Genomic DNA, 22,016 nt, shown 5'->3' on the forward strand with positions numbered 1-22,016 from the left:
CAATGATGCGCCTCCTGCAGCAGCTGGTAGATGGCCAGCACCAGCTGCTGCAGGAGGTCAGAGCCCTACGGCAGGGCAATGCCTTACTTTACTATACCCCTTTCTGGGGTGGCTGGATAGTGTGTCCTGGTAGACCTGCCTGAGGCCCTACTTTTAGTGGATGTCATGGCCTCACTCAGATAAAAGTTATGTGCTCAACACCCTTCCCACTGCCCCCCCCCCCCCCAATAAAACCAACAACATCTGCCCATCAACCCCTCGTCGCATGTCACAATGCAAACATGCTGGTCAGCAATGAGTGTGGTATGCCAACATGTCCTGTCTGGTGTGTGTCAGAGGAGGTTCCAGGGTTCCTTGTCATGTCATCTGATGCATCTCATTCCCCATGGGCATAGGCCACGCCTCACCACACCGTGGCCCATCCCCCGCCTCAGGCAAGCCATGTTGTATGTGCTGATCTCAATCACACTCCTTTTACATACACAGGCCTCCAGCACCAGCAAGAGGAGCAGGCCGATGAGGAGGGCCACCTGCAGGAGGAGGAGCCAGGCCAGGAGGCCCACCTGGAGGAGGAGGAGGAGGCGGTAGCACAGGAGGCCCACCAGGAGGAGGAGGAGGAGTCGGACTATATGGAGGACCCCTCCCCACCTGTACCACCATCAGAGCCCTCTCCCTGCCCTCGGCCACCCCCATCCCCTGAGGCAGCTCCATCACCTGCCATAACGCCTTCCCCTGGGCCTGCTCCAACTCCTGGGCCTGCTCCAACCCCTGGACCAGCTCCAGCCCTTGGGCCAGCTCCAGCAGCCCTTGGCGCTGGTGCAATGATGCGCCTCCTGCAGCAGCTGGTAGATGGCCAGCACCAGCTGCTGCAGGAGGTCAGAGCCCTACGGCAGGGCAATGAGCAGCTCCAGGGCCCACTGAGGGTACTTCTGGAGCTGCTCATTGCCCTGCCACAGAGGGCATTACTCAGAGGGCGTGCCCGCCCTTGAGTAACATTGTGGGGGGGAGGGAATTGTTGGGGCTGTGGGGAGTTGTGGGGGGGAAGGGAATTGTTGGGGTTGTGGGGAGGTGTTGGGGGGGTGGTGGGGGGATGTGGGGAGATGTGGGGGGAATCGCAATGTTGGTGGGGCTTTGTTGGGTTGGGGGGGTGTTTTGTAGGGGTGGGGGGGAAATAAATGTACTTGTTACACTTTAAATAACAGGGTGTGTGTGTGTGTCTCTCCCTTGTGCATTACATATAAGCAAATGGTGCTGTTGAGTTGAGAGGAAGGAGGCAGCAATATTCATAGCATGAAATGTGCAGTGTGAATGAGAAAGTCTAAGAATGTTGGCCATACAGAAGGCCACTGTTCATTCCAACCTGCATGGGGGGGGGGGGGGGGGGGGGGCGGGGAGGCTGGATGGATATTACTGTTCACGAACACAAATGCCCAGCCAGCCTCTCTCCCTCCCCTCCCCCTTTACTATACTCACCCACAGCACAGAGTGGCATCAATAAGAGATTTGTTGTCTAGCACTTGTGATCTGCTAAGTAGAAACTTGCACATAACCCTAGGTAGCACATAGATGATGTTTGCTCTCTGATGGCCAGATATCCTTACCCACAAGCCACATTGGTGGGGGGCCCACGAAGGAGCTACAAACAGCTGGCTCATATTTTCACATTCAATAAATCAGCAATGGTATATAGTGCTGAGGAGAAAAGGGAAAACAATGGGAAGGGAAGCCCATTAGATGGATGGTTACTTCATCACAGTTGCAATATAATACAAGAGTTACAGAAGGCCACAAATAAATATAGTGCTCATTATTTGGAGGTTTGATCACACTTTCTCCAGTAGTAGCTCAAGGTGAGTTACATTCAGGTATTCTGGGTCTGTCTCTGTCACAGGATGACTCAAAGTTTGTCCCTGAGCCAACAGAGAGTGAAGTGACTTGCCCTAGATCACATGGATCAACAGTGGGAATTGAACCGGCAACCTAGGTTACTATTACACACAAAACAATTATTCCTATCAATCCTATGCAATAATATTTACTTAATCATTGACCAAATAAACAAAAACAGAGTCATGGTATAGTGCCATGAACTACCTTTCAGAGAGAAACTTTTTATTTTTCAGAGAGAAACCTTTTATGGGTAATGAGTGTGGTAAAAGGTTACCATATTTATCTGCTTTAGCAGTGTTTAATGTAGCAAATTAATAGACAATACTCATGTGTTTAATGTTGTAAAGAATTTAGAAAAGATATGTTAATTGTGCTTTGCACACAGCCAATATTTCATTCCAGAGAGAGCATTTTGCACATACTGGCTGTGATGTATAATAAACTAAAAAGGTCAGAAACATTCCCTGTACTGATTGTACCTGATAGATCATGTAAAGAGAAACCTTTGCTCATATTTTCAAATATACACCTGTGAATATATAACCTTAGATAGCAATTGGTAGAACTTAATATATGTCTTGTGAGAAGGAAGAGGCTGTCCTACCCTGGTTAGGACCCTAGAGGGCGCTGTTCCCCTAAAATGTCCAGGGAGAAGGGCTGGGTGAGTCACTGAAGGGAGCCAGTAAGGGGAGGTATAGCTGGAGGTCGCTAGGACCGAGAAGAGTCCTGGGGATAGAAACAGGTGCAGCAGGTTATGGGCTGGGTCCTGTTTGGCCATTAACCACTTAGTACCCCACCTGAGGGTGAGGGAGAGAGGAGAGCTAGCAGCTGCAGAAGAGGGCTGGTAGCTGAAGCAGGAGGATCCCCATGAGAAGTATTGGCTGTGAGCAGGAGGATCCCCATGAGAAGTACTGGCTGTGCCCTTTGGACTGGTGGTAGAACTGTGTGTTCCCAGGAAGGAAGCTGGCTGGGGTAAGAAGGCCCTAGAGTATCAAGAATAAGAACTATGTGTTCAAAGAGGTACTGTGTGTCCCAGATGAAAAGACTGTGTGTCTAGAACAGTGAAGAGGGACTGTGTGTCCAAGATGAAAAGACTGTATGTCTAGAGCTGGGTGCTACAAGGAGGGACTGTGTGTCCGGGACTGAGTTAATATTGAGAAAAGACTGTGTGTCTAGAGCTGGGTGCTACAAGGAGGGACTGTGTGTCCAGGACTGAGTTAGTACTGAGCCCAAATGCCTGTGTGAGAGGGCTCAGGGGGAAGAAATCTATGGGTATTGAACTGTGCAAGAAGAAATGTTTAAAATGGAAGATTGCACTGAGTAGGAAGAAATGAAATGGTTAAGCTGGAAGAACTGTTTAAGCTTGTGAAAGTGTTTTAAGCTAAAAGAAGTGTGCCCCAGAGGCTGGAATAAAGATTTGTATGAGAAAAATCCTGTTGATGAGACCTGACCATGTTTGCTTTTTTGAGAACCAGGTCACCCCGAGTAGAAAGGGGTAGGAGAATAATTTGCATAAAATCTGCATATTGTGAACCAGCTCACCCTGAGTGAAAGAGGGACCTGGGATCCTGAGGTGGGAGCTTCATCTTCACATTAGCCTCATCATCTTCACGGTCTGTAGCTTGTATGATAATCTTTTCTGTAGCTTTTCTGCCACTGAAAATGGTCTCTTTTTTTTTTCCTTTCTTGGACAATGTGAACTAATGGAGGGACTGTTAGTAGGGAGGGTCTATGAATGTCTGTGTATAGTTTCTTGGGTACCCCATAACATAAAACAAACATGTAACATGGAGACCACATGACAAACAAACAAGGAACTCTATTAGGCCTTTAGGTCTCCGATCGTCCATTCCAGATCCAGGATTGAGCTTAACCTGCAAGTAGAACACAAAAGCAACGTACGTGGCATCCATCTTGGATTTGCCAAAGCATTTTCATTCATTTAGAACTAAGCAACAATTAGCAAAATTAATAAAGCACAAAAGCAACACCTGCGGCATCCATTTGGATTACCACCGCAATTTCATTTACTATCTCATAAGTAGAACAACATAGATCTGTTTATTTTTAAAATATAGAAATATATCTGAGAGAGCCATATATATATCAATTCCTAGCACCATAAAAATATTAATCTCGTAAGTAGAACAGAATCAGATCTATTTATTTAGAAAAGTATCTGAGATAGCCATGTATGTATTAATTACTAGCACCATAAAAATATTAATATCTCATAAGTAGAACTCAAACTCTGAAAAAGACAGAAAGACACTTTCACATTAATTTTAGCAGGTCACATGGCTGGTTCTGGTGGGGGATCCCTCTCTTGTTCACAGTTCCTTCCCATAATCTTAGACCATTGTATGCGAGCAGCATGCAGTGCAGACAGGCTTTATTTTCTTAAGCTTTAGTTTCTTTTCTATAAAAATAAGCATATCTTGTCAATTCACATTAAAGCACAATATTAAGTTTCAGCTCCAGCGGGAGTTACCTATTATAAGGAGGCATTTTTAAAACTTCTTACCCAGTATTTTAGTTTCAACTCCAGTGGGAGTCACTCATCAGAAAAAAGACATTTCTAAATCCTTATACAATATTATCAAAAACAAATTACAACAGAAGCTATCACAGAGAGACATTTTAAATCTGACTTATTGCAAAGAGACATTACTAAATCTTAAATGTTCAAAAGAGCAATAGAAGCTTCATTTTTAATTAAAAGAACAATAGAAGCTACATTTTACATTTTAAATTCTTAGCAAAAACGTTTTCTATTTTCCTGTCCAACATATCCTAAAAATTAAGCACCTGGATTTCCCTGCCATCTGCAGAGTGGGTCATGCTGTGGAGAAGTCCAGTCCAGGCTGGATGCATCTCCTCATGTTTCTAGGAATTAAATTGCAGGAAGAGCTGACAGAATGTCAGTTTCTGGTCCAGCAGGACTTGCAGTTATAAGTTTCTGTTTATCTGGCGGCAAATTTCTCTTTTTATTGTTATCTATCTGCAATATCTGCAAGGCTCCATGAGATTTTAAAATGTCACATGCTTGCTGGTGGTTTTCAGTAGCTACATACTGAGGAGCTGATTTCATTATTAGAGGTTCCCTTCTATGGGAGCTTAGATCAGAATGCAACCCAGGTGGTGCATCTGTGTGTTGAGGAGCTGGACATTTAACTGGAGGCTTACCTTCATAAGCATTTAAATTAGACTGCAGAACAGGTTGTGCATATATGTGCTGAGGTTTTGGATGCTGTGAGGGGGCCTGGGAACTAATGGTTCTAGTTGAACCTCCTGCTACAGGTGTGGACTGTGATACTGTTACCACAGCTGAAACAGGCATGGCTGTAGCTGTATTTGGGTCTGGAGGGGCACATGGGAGACCCATAATGGCTGACCCCTGCAAATATGAATCCTATACATGATCAATGTTCTCATCTATATGTGGCGTCTGCAGTGTTAATTCCCTGATTAAATGCTTCAAGTCTGGAACCTGGCTGGCCTGCATTTCTAAAGCTAAAATTTGGGTTTTCATTTGATTTTCCTGAGCTTGCTGATGTTCTATCTGCTGCCTAGAAGAGTCCAATTGATAATTTAAGCACCTATTCATTGTGATCAAGAAATCCTTTTCTGTGCCTACCTGCTTGCATTCTTTATCTTTAGCTAGTAATTTATCGTTCAATTCTGCATGCTCTTTTAAGGCTTTCTCACACATAGCCCACATTAACCAAGTGCATGCAGAAATTCTCTTGCTCCCTTCCTTAATTGAAAATAAATCAATATCAGAGGGGGTGGAAATATAATCAGTTACATTACGGGTCCAAGGATTAGGGCCAGAGGATTCTATGCATTGCTTAGGCAAAATGGGGTTATCTATGTCCTCCTCAAAAGAAACTGCAAAACTGGTTTTTATTTTATGCCAGAGCATGCCTAAAGATTTGATTATAAAATACATAAAGTACATGAGTGCATAAGTACCTAAATAAGACCAAACATCCATCCAGCACAGCATTCTAAATATTCTAAATGCCCTGAAAACCTTATCAATTTATCAATTGGAAATTTAATTAATGAAACCTGATACTCAGTTCTCTATAAAGCAGCAAAATACAAACATATAATTTACCTATTTACCTCATTCTACTCGCACAGAATACCTGCCCACATTCTCCACAAATTAATATGTTACAAGAAATTATTTATTTTGGGGAAAATAGCTCTAGAGCAACTCGCCTCTCTTTATAATTTAAGAGCAGGTGCTGTATTTATAAGTTTTAGGATATTAATTTCTCCACCAATCACCAAAGGTGATAATTGCAATAAATTGAATAAATTAAGTATATACTCAGAACACAAAGAGACCGTATTTTTAGCTTCAAAAAGATTGATTTAATATACAATTGCACACAAGAGGTAGGTTTTTAAGAGATCTTTACAGGTAATCTGTGCATAAAATAGAACAAAGTAGCAGGTAGGTTAACTTACAAGTCCTTGTTACAAGCATGCTGTGGTCCAGCTGATTGATGAGCACATGTTGAGGAGCAAGGCATCAGGGCTTCTGCAGTGAATGGATCTGAGTTGCTTGCAGCTGAAGAGAATCTTGCTTGCAGTTGAAAAGAATCTGAGTCTTGGGAAACAGCTTGTCCTTATATATCTTGCAAGCTGCAGGAAGATATGCCATGTGGATCTTTGTCCTGGTTTCCACACGACCCTTGGGCATTTGCAAAGCATTGTGGTATCTTGGTCTCATGTCTGCACACGACCCCTGAGTTGGTCTCATGTCTTATGACATCACTAGACTTGTTGTCTGGATTCCTGCTCAGTCTCTGGGGCAGATACACATTACAAGTCCTTCCTTTCTGCACATGTCTGAAAGCTGATGGGAGGGGCAGGTATACCTTTGACAAGCAAATGTCCTGTTTATGCTTCCTCTGAGTTCTTTGTTTTATTCAGGTGCCCACCTTAGTCCATCTTTTGTTAGGTGGGAGGGCAGAGGAAGCTCTTTTGTGTTTAAGTGTTTGTAATGAACTATCCCTGCTCTCAGAAGTTCCCAGAAAAAGGAATGGAGAGAGAGGGGCTTGAAATGAAACTATTCTCTCTGCTGTAGTGTCAAATATATATTTTTAAAAGATACACAAATATATTGGTGTATATATAATCCAGCAAATATGCTACATATTTCAGTAATAAACTGATACCATTACATTATCACAACTCCCCCCCCAAAAAATACACAGGTGTACCCAAGCATACATTGCCAAACACAAACCTTATTATAAGTGAGGGTAAAACCCTGTAAACGAATGTTAAGAACAACCGGCAACGTCCCAGCGCAGGAAATGGCGGTTTAAATGGCAATGAAGAAAGGGAAGGCAGGTGGGGACGCCCATACGAATGTACCCATAATCGAAATCACACGGGCCTAATCGCTACCTCAGCTGGAGACGTTTAGGAAATGTGTGTATAATCGAAAAGAAACCGCCCATATCTGGAACGCCTATCCCCTGTCCAAAATGGACATCCCTGGCGACTATTTAAACGCCCACTCCGTATTTTCAAAACCCCATTGGTACAGTGCCGCCGCGTCAGCCCCAAACCCGGAAGGGAAATTTTTCAGATGGAAAGGTAGAGCTACTGGTGCAGGAGATCCAGCAACGGCACCGAAATCTCTTTGCTCCCACAGGGCAGAGGCTGGCTGCAACCACCAAACAGCGGGAGTGGGAGGCGGTACGTGACAGCGTCAATGCAGTCTTCCATTGTGCAAGGGACGTGGAGGACTGCAAGCGCAAGTGGGGGAAGCTGAGGAGGGATGTGAGGCGCAAGGCTGGTGCCCATTCCCCACCACATGACACAGACAACCTCACCCCCCTGGAGCTCATGGTCCACTCCCTCCTACCCCAGGAGGGCATCCACGGAATAGGGTCCCTTGACACCTCGGCAGAGCCTGAGGGCTCAGGTAGGTTGACGATTATGAAGCTGGGCTATCTGTTCTGCTGCACTAAACTGTGTTATACAAGTTGGGGCCAGGAGGTGGGGAGTGGGGGGAGGGAGGAGGGGGAGCGAGTTTCAGGCGGGTGTGCTCATATGTACTGTAGAATAAACGACCATCTTTATGATGCTGGGGCAGGAGGAGGGGGAGCGAGTTTCAGGCGGGTGTGCTCATATGTAGAATAAACGACCATCTTTATGATGCTGTCAAGACTTCCTTACCCCTACTCACTTGCTCTGTACCCTTACTCTCTATCCCTACCGTACTCATTTACCTTCCCTCATACTTGTCCTGTGTGTGCATCTTAATTACATTGCAAGCTCTATTTGAGTAGTGGTAGTATTCATGTGTGTCATAGGAGCACACTCTGTGGGTGCTGTGGGTTTTTGAACACCCGCAATATTGAGCAACTATGTAGGTGTACAGGGTGGAGTTTTGTGCACTGGCCTTAGCACCCCCAATAATACTTTACAGTTGGCTCCTATGGGTGTGTGTAGGTTACTACTGTGGCACAACTTTGGGGGGCCTTCCTTCCCTACTACTCCCTCCTATTTTCCCATCACCAAACTGTGCCTATTTCCTTCTGCCACCTCTGTGCTCTAGTGAGTGTGGGCCACATGCAGGCAACTTAAGGAGCCTGTAATGGGGGTGATAAAGCAGTTCTAGGCAGTCTAGCAAGTCAGTAACACAAGACATGCTGAAATGTCCTTCATTTTAACTAATATACAACAAACAGCTTGTTCACAAAGTTGTGAGCGGTGTCCTTCTCTTGGCTGTCCGTCCACCACCTCTACCCAGCTGCCTGTGGGGCTCTCTTTCACATCGGTGTCAATTCCTTTCCTCCTCACCATCTCTTTGCTGGGTCAGCAGTTTGGGGGCCAATGTATATGAATGCTGAAAGACAAAAGTGGGTTATTTTCACTAACACACTTCCTCACCCTTGTGCTATACAGGTGATGACTCTGAGGAGGCTGGCCCTAGTGGCCTTCAATCCCAACAAAGGCCTACACCAGCAGGACAGCCTCAACCTCCACCGCCTGCAGCAGCAGTGCAGCCTGTACCACCACCACCTGCAGCAGCTGAACCAGCAGTAGAGGCTCAACCTCCACCAGCACCACCAGCAGAGACGGCACCTCCACCACTGGTTGACTCTGCTGTTCAGTATGCATATAGGGGGCCAGCTCCTCGCCACAGGCCATCCACCCAACTCCTGCGGCTGGCCACTGATTTGCTGAGGCACAATGTGTGCCTGGAGGAGTACCGGCAGGAAAAATTACAGCTGCAGCGGGAAGCACTGCAGGTGCAGCGGAAAGCCCTCCAGGTGCAGCGCCAAGCCCACCAAGAGGTGCTCCAGGCGCAGTGCCAAGCCCACCAAGAGGTGCTCCAGGCGCACCAGCAAGCCCACCAAGAGGTGCTCCAGCAACTCCAACAGCTGTAGCACACCATTGAAGGCCTGCGCCCTCAGATGACACCACCTACTCCAGCCGTGCTGCTGCAGCAAGACCTGCCATCCACTTCCTCCTCCAGTGGGCATCAACCACCAGCTAAGAGGTAGGTGTTGCGATCGTCCACCTCCGCATCCACTACTGCAGCACCCACCACCAAACCAGCTCCCATTCTGGGTCCTGTGGCCAGGCTACAGCCAACAAGGTGGCCGGATTTCCACACCGCAGCCAAAGCCGTAGGCTGCTGTGTGGATACAGAGGAGGACAGTGGGAGCAGCACATCAGCAGAGTGTGAAGATACTTCCCCTGCAGCACCAGCTGCAAAGGAAGTCCGTGGGGGGGGGGGGGGGTAGGAGGGGACGGGGGAGAGGACAGGGAAAGTGATGGCACATGCTGGAGGGTGAGGGTTGGTGGGGGTGGGGGTGAACACTTATGCACTTAATATAAATGTGCACTTACTATCACGCAAAACTTGTTTCAAGGAGTCTTTGTCTTGCTCTTAAGCCAAGCTGGTAAGCATTGAGCTCTGCTCTGTGGGCTGGGGGTGGAGGGGGCTCCTCCTCCTCTGGTGGCTGTGGCTCCTCTGGGAGAGGCTGTCCTCTGCGCTGGGCCAAATTGTGCAACATGCAGCACGCCAGAAAGATCTTGGCCACCTTTTCTGGACTGTAAAGCAGCTCTCCTCCAGACCGGTCCAGACAGCGGAACCGGTTTTTCAACAGGCCAAAGGTCCGCTCAATGATCCCCCGGGTGCTGCGATGTCTCCTGTTGTAGGTTTCTTCTGCCCCTGGTTGTGGGTGGACCACGGGGGTCATGAGCCATGTCCTCTGCAGGTAGCCTCGGTCACCTTTGGAGAAAAGCAGAATGAGATAGATGAGGGTGTATTGTTTGGAGCAGGTACAGGGGGGGAGGGGGGATTAGGATAGTGGGTTGTGGAGTGAAGTGGAGGAAGCCAGGGCGGAGGGTTGCCCAGTGGAGGAGGTATAGTATGGGTACATCCATGTTGCACTTACCTAGTAGCCATCCACCAGTGAACTCCCCTCGCTCAAACCTGCGGAAGATGCCCGAGTGCTGTAGGATGTAGGCATCGTGGGTGGAACCGGGGTACCTGGCACACATGTCTAATATCTCTCCCTGGGCATCACATACTACTTGCATGTTCATCGAATGAAATGCCATCCTGTTTCTGTAGGTGGCTTCGTGTGGTTGGGGGGGGGGGTCTGAGTGGGACGTGTGTGCAGTCAATCACACCTATGACCGAGGGGAATCTAGCAACAGCATAGAAGGCAGCCATGTTGTTGTGCAGGGCCTGGGGGGGGGGGGGGGGAGTAGGGAAAGTGATGTAGTGAGAGGTGTGAGTTAGAAAGGCATCCAGGAACTGGGTGAGACAGTGTGAAATAGAAGCCTGGGTGAGCCCTGTGTTAGCAGCTAATACAGATTGAAAACTTCCAGTGGCCAGGACAGAGAGAGAGGCAGTGATTTTGAGGTGGACAGGGATGGGGTTATTCCTACCTGGGGCTGAAGGAGGGGTTTCAGCTGCTCACAAAGCTGCACAATGGTGTCCCTATCAAACCTGAACCTTGTTAGACACTGCTGGTCAGTGAGTTGTAGGAAGGTGGTGCGGGGCCTGAACACTCGGGGCCGTGAATACCTCCTGCGGTGTGTGCCCTCTTCCTGTACCATGCCAGCCACCAGTGCATTAACTGCATCCATGTCCCCACCAGTGCAAGTATTAGTACTAGTAGTAAAACACAAACAGCACACAGATCTCTCAGTTCCAGCCACCATGCCCTCTGGCCACTCACTTGCCAAACAGTACAAGAACACAGAGACAAACGGAGGTCAGGGACTACAGTATACATGTGGGAACAGTGAATGGAGAGGGATACCAATACACTTTCTTCTAAATTCTCTTACCCCGAACACTCCACCCACATATAAAATTGCTATACCTTAAGGTTTTCGTGCTATCGTTCTATCGCCCTATCTTTTCCCCATTGTAACATTCCATATTTTCTACGCTCCAAATGTTATTTTGACTTGACTTTGTCTTCTCACAACTCCTCATAATGTAACCCATAATTGTACTGTAACACATTGTATTTCCATCATTCACAATGTATTGTAAGCCACACTGAGCCCGCAAATAGATGGGAAAATGTGGGATACAAATGCAATAAAATAAATAAATAAATAGGGGGAGGGGAAGGGGCGATAGAGCAAGGAGTAGGAGTAGGGAAAGGTCAAAGGGTAAGACACAAAAGAGGCAGAGCACACAGACGAATGTAACAAGTACTCAACACACTCAGCTTTCTCTCTGCAACCACCAATTCAGCTCTCCCAACAATGATCTCGCCACTCTCCAACTCCACACAATCGCTAATGGGTCTGAAGACGATTTCCCCCTTGCTGTGGACGCTTTTATTTCGGGTCTAACCAATGACGCCCATGTTCCCGCCCAAACAGAGCCATTTCGCTATCCGTTATACGTTGTAGACGACCACCTTGTAACACCACCCCTAACACGCCTCCGACACGCCCCTTATTTGGGCGTTTTTCTCTGAACGTATGTGCGCCATGGACGCTCTAAAATGTTTCTTTCCATTATACTGATTTATTCGTTTTGGGGAGATAAACGTCTATCTCGCGATTTGGGTTGCTATATAGGCATTTTTCTCTTTTGATTATAAGCAGGATAGCCTTCCTAAGCTTCATATATGGGGCACCTATGGCTTTAGGACTGGTGACGTCATTTGCCCCGGTGTAGACAAAATGCTGAAATCTGCCCAGTGTGCGGTGGTGCCAAAAAAGCAAACAGGATGCTAGGAATTATTAGGAGAGGGATGCAAAATAAGACCAAGAATATTATAATGCCTCTGTATCGCTCCATGGTGCGACCTCACCTTGAGTTCAATTCTGGTCGCTGTATCTCAAAAAAGATATAGCAGAATTTAAAAAGGTTCAAAGAAGAGCAATGAAAATGATAGAGGGGATGTAACTGCTCCCATATGAGGAAAGGCTAAAGAGGTTAGGGCTCTTCAGCTTGGAAAAGAGGTGGCTGAGGTGGGATATGATTGACGTCTACAAAATCCTGAGTGGTGTGGAGCAGGTGGAGGTGAATCGATTTTTCACTCATTCAAAAAGTACAAAGACTAGGGGACATTCCACATTATTCCACATTGATCGTCAGGTTGGCTTCTTCAAACCCAAGACGGTGTATAGTCAATTAATTTCATTGGAAACATACTTATTGTCCAATATTAGTGGAAATAATAAACCTGATTTCATTTTTCTCTCTTTTAAAACCAGAAATTATTTAACAATACAAACACTTGAATCTCTAATCCAATTCCCACTGATTAAGGTAATCCCAGTAATATACTAAGAGGAATCATTTCAGAGGAAAAAACTTTAGGAGTCATACCCGGAACTCTGGGAAAACAACAATCTCAATATTAATCATCTGTAATAATATTTATTTTGTTCAAATTTTTCTGGTCTATTATCATTTTCAAAATCTTAACTGTTTCCTACTCCTGTAGAACTTCATTTGCTGTATCAATTTTTCATTCTCAAAGGATTCGATTCGATTATCCATGTGGCTCACTAATAAGATTATATCTGAAGCAAAATTATTTACAACCACCGTTAGGTCCTGGAGCGCCTTCCAGATGATATTCAATGTAACCTCCACGGGATCCAAAAACTCTAAGCTGATAGCTCTTACTGGCACCGCCGACACGGGTTCAGCTGTAAACGACTTCCGTTTCAGCATACACTCCTAACTCACTCCTCCACTGCTTTGGACATGGTGGTTAAATGACTCGGGAGTGATGAAGTTGTTTCCAGGCCCAAGAGCATCGACACTCCTTCGCCGGCGCTAATCAAAAGGACTCATCAACCCAGTCATCTGTGGGCAGCTCATCGCGCAACGGTCCCAAACTTGCTGCACAGGGGACAAAACGCTGGTCATCGGCGGCTGACCCCATATTGTCCCCTTCCTCTCAGTTAAGGTAACTGCAAATGCAGAGAGGAAATTTCAAGTAAACAAAGACAGAACTTCAGAGGACAGCTAGGCCGTTGAGTGTACGAGCTTCAGGTCACCATCTTTCCACTCTCCCTAGTTTGGGACACTCTTTGTCTGGTTTCTCCTCAGAGGCCTGTCTGATATGGGTAACCCTTCAGCATAGCCCTCTCAGTCATTGAAACACAGAAGCCCCTCCACCACTACAAGGTGGTGTCCCTTCGGAGGGGTTGTATGGAAATACATTTAAAACAAATAGGAGAAATATTTTTTGACTCAAAGAATAGTTAAGCTCTGGAACTTGTTGCCAGAGGATGTGGTAAAGGCGGTTAGCATATCTGGGTTTTAAAAAAGTTTGGACAAGTTCCTGGAAGAAAAGTTCATAGTCTGTTATTGAGATGCACATGGGGAAAGCCACTGCTTGCCCTGGAATTGGTAGCATGACCTCTGCTGGAAGCAGGATACTGGGCTAGATGGATCACTGGTCTGACCCAGTATAGCTATTCTTATGTTCTTATGTGTTGGGCACCCTTTATCGCCGGTGCCCTGGACTAGGGTAAGCTGACCCTGGATGCACATGTGTGCACTATGGAGAATAGAGAGCACTCTGTTTGCAAAATACACACTTTCAGCAGCATAGCTCCCATAATGAATAAATGCCCAGAAAATCATTTATTAGTTTTATTATATCATCTCTATTTGCAAAGCAAGCCAGAACAGTTTACAATATACAATATAACATAAAATAATATATAATGTAAAAGAACTCCATAAAATTATAGGAAAGAAACCAACCATCCCATACATACAAGAAACAAAATCAAACACTCATATTCAAACATCACAATCAAGCAATATAATAGAACAAATACCTATATTCCCCTGTTGCAGAACACCGCCCAAACTGTAGATGGAAATTAAAATCATGGAAAGTCAAATGCTAGCTAGAAAAAAAGTGTGTTTTAGAGCACAACGGAAGAGAGTATAAGATTCTCAAACGGAATAGATTGTGGAAGTGAATTCCAGAGAGCTGGAGAAAGAAAACAGAAAGCTGAAGCACATGTAGATTCCCATCTAGTCCTAGAAGAAGATGGGAGAACCAATCTACTATCAGTACGTGACCGCAGAGTACGAGCCGGAGTATAAGGGATAGTCAGAGATGCCAGATACAAAGGGATAGCAATATAAAGAGCTTTAAATAGTAACATAGTAGATGACGGCAGAAAAAGACCTTCACGGTCCATCCAGTCTGCCCAACAAGATAAACTCATATGTGCTACTTTTTGTGTATACCCTACCTTGATTTGTACCTGTCCTCTTCAGGGCACAGACCGTATAAGTCTGCCCAGCACTATCCCCGCCTCCCACACCAGCCCCGCCTCCCACCACCGGCTCTGTCACAGACCATATAAGTCTGCCCAGCACTATCCCCGCCTCCCACCACTGGCTCTGGCACAGACTGTATAAGTCTGCCCAGCACTATCCCCGCCTCCCAATCACCAGCCCCGCCTCCCACCACCGGCTCTGGCAGAGACCATATAAGTCTGCCCAGCACTATCCCCACCTCCCAACCACCAGCCCCGCCTCCCACCACCGGCTCTGCCACCCAATCTCGGCTAAGCTCCTGAGGAGCTGGAAAGAACAGAAAAGGAAAAATTTGCAGCTGCCCACCCCATTACATATAAAAAATACGGTGAAAATGAGTGCATATCTGGTCAAATTACTGTGAGGTGCCCCCTCCCAATTCAAGCCCCCCTCAACCTGAAGCTCCATCTGGAAGTGCCCCCCACCACCAGAAGATCCCCCAGGTTATGTCTCCCACCCCTGAATATTTTAAAACAAAAGTCATTTTACTGAAGAGAAAACAGATAAATTAAAAAAATTGTACAAGAAAACAATTTCAGTAGACAAAAAATTAGATAAACAGAATTCCTTATGGTACTTAAGCAAAGTTGCAGGATTAAAGGAACTTTCTGAAGGATTTTCTTTTAGATCTAATAGCTTCCTTCACCTTTGTATCGCTCCATGGTGCGACCGCACCTCGAATATTGTGTTCAATTCTGGTCGCCACATCTCAAAAAAGATATAGTGGAATTAGAAAAGGTGCAGAGAAGGGCGACGAAAATGATAAAAGGGATGGGACGACTTCCCTATGAGGAAAGGCTAAAGCGGCTAGGGCTCTTCAGCTTGGAGAAAAGGCGGCTGAAGGGAGATATGATAGAGGTCTATGTTTAAATCTTTTTTATTATCATTGCGCAACAAATAGAAAAAAACAGTACATATGCAACAAACGGTGAAAATCACAATGATCAACAGCTAGCCAGGCGTCAACATGTCATTTACATTTTCTCCCATCCCCTCAACCCCTCTCTCCGATTCCCTCCTCCTCAACCCCTCCCCTCTCCGTCCCTAGCCCTCCCAACACACCCCTCCTCCCTCCTCCTACTTAGCATATCCCCTTCCCTTCTCCCCTCCCCTCCCTTCCCTCCCTATCCGCACAAGATTATTAATGTTAACATTACTATCACTATTAGGTACTATGAATTGAGGATTCTACTTCGTGCAGTGGGTTGCAGAGTGTCCCAAAAGTTCACCCATGTTTTCTGCAGTGTCCGACCTTCTCTTGATGTCAAATCTTGAATTCCGCGCCTCTCTAACTTCAATAATTCAATCATTTGTATCCGCCAGGCTGCTATGGACGGTGCTCTACTGTCTCTCCAGTGCAGCAATATGACTCTTTTCCCCATCAATGCTGCCCTCTGTAAGAAAGCGCAAAGGCCTGAGGGAGAGGGTCCAGCGTATTTGAATTCTCCAAAAAGGAGTAAGGGTTGTCGCTGAATTTTATGACCCCAATATCTCCTAGTCTCACGCAGTATCTGTGCCCATAGCAATGACGAGTGGCAGCAAGTCCAGAACATATGTCCAAGGGAGGCTTGAGCTAAACCGCACCACGGGCAGATATCAGACTGTCCATATCCTGCTTTAAAGGCTCTGCTTGGAGAAACGTAAAGTCGAAGGGCAAATTTATATTGTAATTCCCAGAAGCGGGTGAAAACCGAGGTACTTTGTATGGAGGTCAGGAAACCACTTAATGTATCCTCCGTGATCTCCACCTTCAGGTCTGCCGCCCATTTTCTCGCCACAGTTCGATAATCTATGTCCTCTGTCGAGTCTTGTAAGTATCTGTGGTGGTATTTCAGGGGTACCGGGTTCTGTGCCCCTAAAGTCAATGCAGTGTTTAAAATGTCCTGAACAGGGGTCACGTGATGCAGTGAGCGGCAGAGTACGTGTCTCACTCTAGCTGCTCAGAGCCTCGCTCGAAAATCAATCTTTTCAGCTGTCTTCACCCTTGGGAATAACTTCCACTGCACAAAACATCTTCCTTAGCACATGGACAAATATATCACGAGATCCTTGATGGCTCAAGCGGCGAAAAGCGGAAAGAAAAAGGAGGACAAAGTAAGGGCTAGCGAATCCAATATGGCGACGGTTTCGCCGGCACCTTCTCCTCCCCGCCCGAATACGGAGGCGCTCATCCCGGAACTCACGGAAGCGGTTGTGCGGGCCTTAGCTCCTCAATTCGACCAACTATCAGCGCAAATAGCGGGCATAACGGCGGTGACTTCAGAACTTTCACGACGCACGGGTGAGTTGGAGGCCCGAGTGGCTGAGGTGGAGGAGGGGCACCAAGAACACGCTGGCGAGCTGGAGCGATTGTCCCGCCTGGTACAGGACTATGCAGAAAGAATGGAAGACTTGGAGAATCGCTCCAGGCGGGACAACCTTCGTTTTGTGGGCTTTGCAGAATCTTTGTCAGATGCTAACTTAAAGTCCACACTCGAAACCTGGCTGCAGGCGACCTTTCCTGAAGCGGGAGAGGGGAGGCCGATCCGACTCGAGCGAGTCCACCGAGTGGGCCCTAGGCCAGTGAGGGAGCCGCGCCCTAGGGTTGTCATCGCAAAATTTCATGACTACTCACAAAAGGCAGCCATCTTACGAACATACAAAGGTTGCAGAGATACCATTAAATATGATGGCGCCCTCATTCGTATTTTCCAAGATTACTCGGCGGCTCTGGCGGCGCAGCGACGGGCGTTCTCGGCAGTCTGTACCCGCCTGGTGGATAAGAAGTACAGATTTATGTTACAATATCCAGCTACTCTAAAAATAATGGAGAATGGTGTTTGGAAAGCTTTCACCAAACCAGAGGCAGCCGCAGAGTGGCTGAATAAGCAAGCTATGAGACCAGCGGACTGACTAAAACATTTCTGCTGCGGGCTCGTGATGATATGTTGTTGTACGCATAAAAACCTGTTGGATTACGCCAGTCAAGAATGACAAGTTTTTTGTTGGAACTTTGTTGAGCAGTTGGAACATTGGTTTAAACATCCGGGCTTTCTCTGGAGAATTGGCACAATATGTGAGACTGGAGGCATTCAGATGATGGCGAGACAAAGCCAAGATTAGAACACTAATAGGTGTAAACCAGAGACACTTGGCCCCCTCGGGCGTACTGTGTGCCTACCGGGTTATACCGGAGGCATGGGGGCCCGGGGAGGAGGGGTCTGCTGCCCAGATGGCCGAGTGACTGGAGAGGGTGGAGGAAGGTTCGAAAACTGTTTCAAGTTAATTCTGTTTGACTGAGAGCGAGGCTTTACTGGCACCCATTGACCCTACACCGGACGCAGCTTGTACTAGGTTGCGACTGGTGAGGTAGGCCTCGGTTCGGTTAAATGGGGAATAGTGTAGGGAAGAGGGTTGGGCAAGGTTTGGGGGGAGGAGGAGAAGTGGGAGAGAAGGGAGGGGGTGGGGTAGGATATGTAGTGTGGGGGGGGGGAGGGAGAAGGGGAAAGACACAAAATTGGACACTATCTAGATTGGATTGTGGAGTTCAGTCGGACGGAGCTGGTGCCGTCTACACTGCGAGGGTCTTGGAGAATGCAAAACTTAGGTGAGCTCTGTTGCCGTGCCGGGGTAGGTAAGAAGGTGAGGCTACTGAGATATGTTCATTCGCCACTTCTGTTACAAATACAGGGCTGCTGGGTGAGGGCTGGGCACCCGGGAGCCTTAAGAGTACAAAAATTATCTATTTTATGTAAATGGGTTGACTTGGATTATGGCTAAACCATCACCCCCCCGGTTGATATCATGGAACGTATCTGGTATCTCCTCCCCAATAAAACGTACAAAACTCTTGACAGTGTTGCAGCGCCACCACGCTGGGATAGCATGCCTTCAAGAAACCAAATTAACGGACGCAGAGCATCAAAAGCTTAAACAGCGCTGGGTGGGTGAATGTCATTTTGCTTCCTCTGGAAGTAAAAGAGGAGGAGTAGCAATTCTAATACACAACCTGCAATGCACCTCAAAGTTAATTTGTAAAGATAGGGATGGCAGATACATACTCTTACAACTAAACTTAATGGGGCAGGAAGTTTTTCTGCTCAATGTCTATGGCCCTAATGTATACGATCATTCTTTCTTCCAGCATCTAGTTCGGTTAGGAATCCAATATGGGCACACCCCATGGATAGTGGCAGGGGACTTTAATCAAGTCATGGATGGGTTACAAGACCGTTCGGGCCCGATAGCAAGCTCAGCGTTTGGGACAGGTAAAGGGTTGGGATATTTGAGTACGGCCCTAGACCTCATAGACCCTTGGCGGCTAACACATCCTACATCTAAAGACTACACACACTTGTCAAGAGCACATGGTTCATGGTCGAGAATAGACTATATATTGATATCCTCAGCTCTGTTCTCCCAAGTGCCACATGCAGAAATCGGAGTGATGGAGGTCTCAGATCATGCAATGATTTGGATCAAACTGGAGGTGGGAGCAACTAGGTTGCGCCATCATGTTTGGAGGTACCCCAGATACCTGGCAGATGATACGGCTTTTCAGGATTACCTGAAACAAAGATGGTCTCACTTCTTAGACACCAATGGTGGTCATGTGCAGGAAGCTAGGTTGTTCTGGGAGACTTCCAAAGCGGTGATTCGCGGGGATATAATTGCCTATATGTGTGCCCGTTCGAAGCGATTGGCAAGAGGAGTGAAACATCTAGAAAACACATATCAGGCTGCGAAGCGGGCACACATAGCTCACCCCTCGAAAGAGACCAAGGAGGTTATGCTGGCCTCTTTGGCAGCCCTCAACACGATGATCCATGAGAAAACAAAGAAACAACTCTTTCATAGATCTTACTCCTTTCACAAGCACGGTAATAAATCCGGGAAACTGTTAGCCCGCCTTAACAAAACCTGGGGAGGAAATAGGTTTATCCCAACACTACGAGACTCAGAGGGCAAACAAGCGAAAAACTCAGAGGAGGTAGTACGATTGCTGGAACAATATTATGCAAACCTATATACTGCCCCAGAACCACATTCAGGCCCACCCATTGAAGATTACTTGGCAGACTCTGGAATGCCACGCCTGAACCCCGAGGTATTAGAGCAATTAAATATGCCAATATGGGCCAAGGAATTACAAAAAGTAGTAAAATCGCTTAAACGAGGGTCGGCCCCAGGCCCGGATGGGTTTGGGGCGGAATATTATCAGTTGCTATTCTCACAAATGTGTGGCCCACTTCTAGACTTTTTCGATGAATCCATTAGGTGTGGAGGATTCAGGCGAGAATCTAATGAAGCCTTGATAACCCTAATTCCAAAAGAAGGCAAACCCCCAGAAAATCCGGGATCATATAGACCTATATCACTCATAAATGTGGATTTAAAGATTTTAGCGAAGGTTCTCTCTGAGCGTCTGTCCCCTTTAATACCAGGTTTAGTGGGAGAGGGCCAGGTGGGGTTTGTGCGGGGTAGACATCCATGCCATAATGTTAGGAAAGCATGTTTAGCTATTGCACAGAGCCTTACCATGAACGAACCATTGTTGCTGGTCAGCCTAGACGCGGAAAAGGCTTTTGATAAGGTGCGCTGGGATTACCTTTTTCTCGTTCTCAATCACATTGGCCTCCGAGGATGGGTACTCAATGCTATAACAACGCTATACGCTAATCCAAAAGCTTCCTTATTGGTTAATGGTATACGATCAGGCTCCTTTCCTATATCATGTGGCACCAGGCAGGGTTGCCCGCTTTCACCAATCTTATTTTTGTTATACCTTGAGCCCTTGTTGCGCACCATTCAAAGAGATTCAGATATAAAGGGGATCAGATTACACACACAGGAACTCAAAACTTTAGCTTTTGCAGATGATTTACTGGTAACATTGACAAGGCCCCAATCCTCCCTACCCCACTTATTTGGCGCTCTTGAAGAGTTCGGCTGCTACTCGGGCCTATCTCTGAATAGGGGCAAATCAATGGCACTCCCAATCCAGACCCGGATCCGTACGGCTTGGGAGGGTGATTTTCCGTTGTCCTGGGCAGAGGGTAAACTGAAGTACCTTGGCATATGGCTAACTGCCGACTTGAAATCTTTATATAACCTAAACATAGAACCTCTTAAACTGAAAACTAGACAGACGCTGCAGACGTGGACACCCTTGCCCCTCTCCCTGCTGGGGCGGATAGCCCTTTACAACATGATTCTAGTCCCAAAATGGGTCTATGTGCTGCAGGTGTTACCCTTGTTCCTTAAGCACAAAGAGGACCTGATGTTGACAAGGGCGGTTACCAAATATCTTTGGAAGGGGAAAAAACCAAGATTACCAGTAAAACCAAGATAACATAAAATTATATCTCTCCAGAGTTAAAGGGGGGTTGGGACTTCTAAGCCTAAAACTCTTGTCTGTGGCCAGTAATATGCGACACCTTTCAGATTGGTTTCGTGACACGAGTTATTTTTCGTGCACAAAAATGGAGACCAAAGTGTTTTTCCCCCGTCATTTTAGTTCATGGCTGCATGCTACACCAGGGGCAGTAAACACGCCCCGGTACTTCACATCAGTGGTGTCTCCTTTAAGACAGACTTGGCGCTGGCTAGGCCGTAAATACGGCTTCCTTGCGACTTGCACTCCGTTACTACCGATACGAGGCAACAGTCACTTCCCCCCGGGGAACACAGCCCGGCTCTTTTCAGATTGGGAAACACATGGTATCAGATACATTCACCAGTTATACTCAGAAGAGGGCACTTTAAAAACTATGGAGGATCTAGATAGAGAATTTGGTACACTTAGAAGAGATTTTTTTGCCTCCTTTCAATTACGACATTATTTGCGATCCCTTCCGCCCGAGCATTTGAGTCCCCAGATATGGGATCGACTGCTGTCTCTTTTAGCTTTGGATGCTCAGGGGGCCGTCCCCTTAAAATACTATCATTCAGAAATCCGGGAACAACTGGGTGAGAATGATTATGAGCAATTGGCTTCACAATGGAATAAAGACCTACCAGTGAATATTCAGTCTGAGTACTTGAAGGCATGCTTTCTGGACATTTCCAGAATATCGGAGAGTGTGGCGCTGCAAGAAACGGCGTATAAATTCCTGTCTCGAATGTTTTTTTCCCCACATAGAGCATGGAGAGCTCATATGGGACAGGAAGACAGATGTCGGAAGTGTGGCCGCTCCCCAGCGGGTCTTGGCCACATGTTTTGGACCTGCCCCAGAATAGCCCGATTTTGGGCACAGGTGTGTCATCATGTGTCAGAGTTATGGAAGATTACTTGGCGGCAAAAGCCACAACTGCTATTCTATAAATTCCA

The sequence above is a fragment of the Microcaecilia unicolor genome, chromosome 13 (genome assembly GCF_901765095.1).
Source record: "Microcaecilia unicolor chromosome 13, aMicUni1.1, whole genome shotgun sequence".
NCBI classification, from domain to species: Eukaryota; Metazoa; Chordata; class Amphibia; order Gymnophiona; family Siphonopidae; genus Microcaecilia; species Microcaecilia unicolor.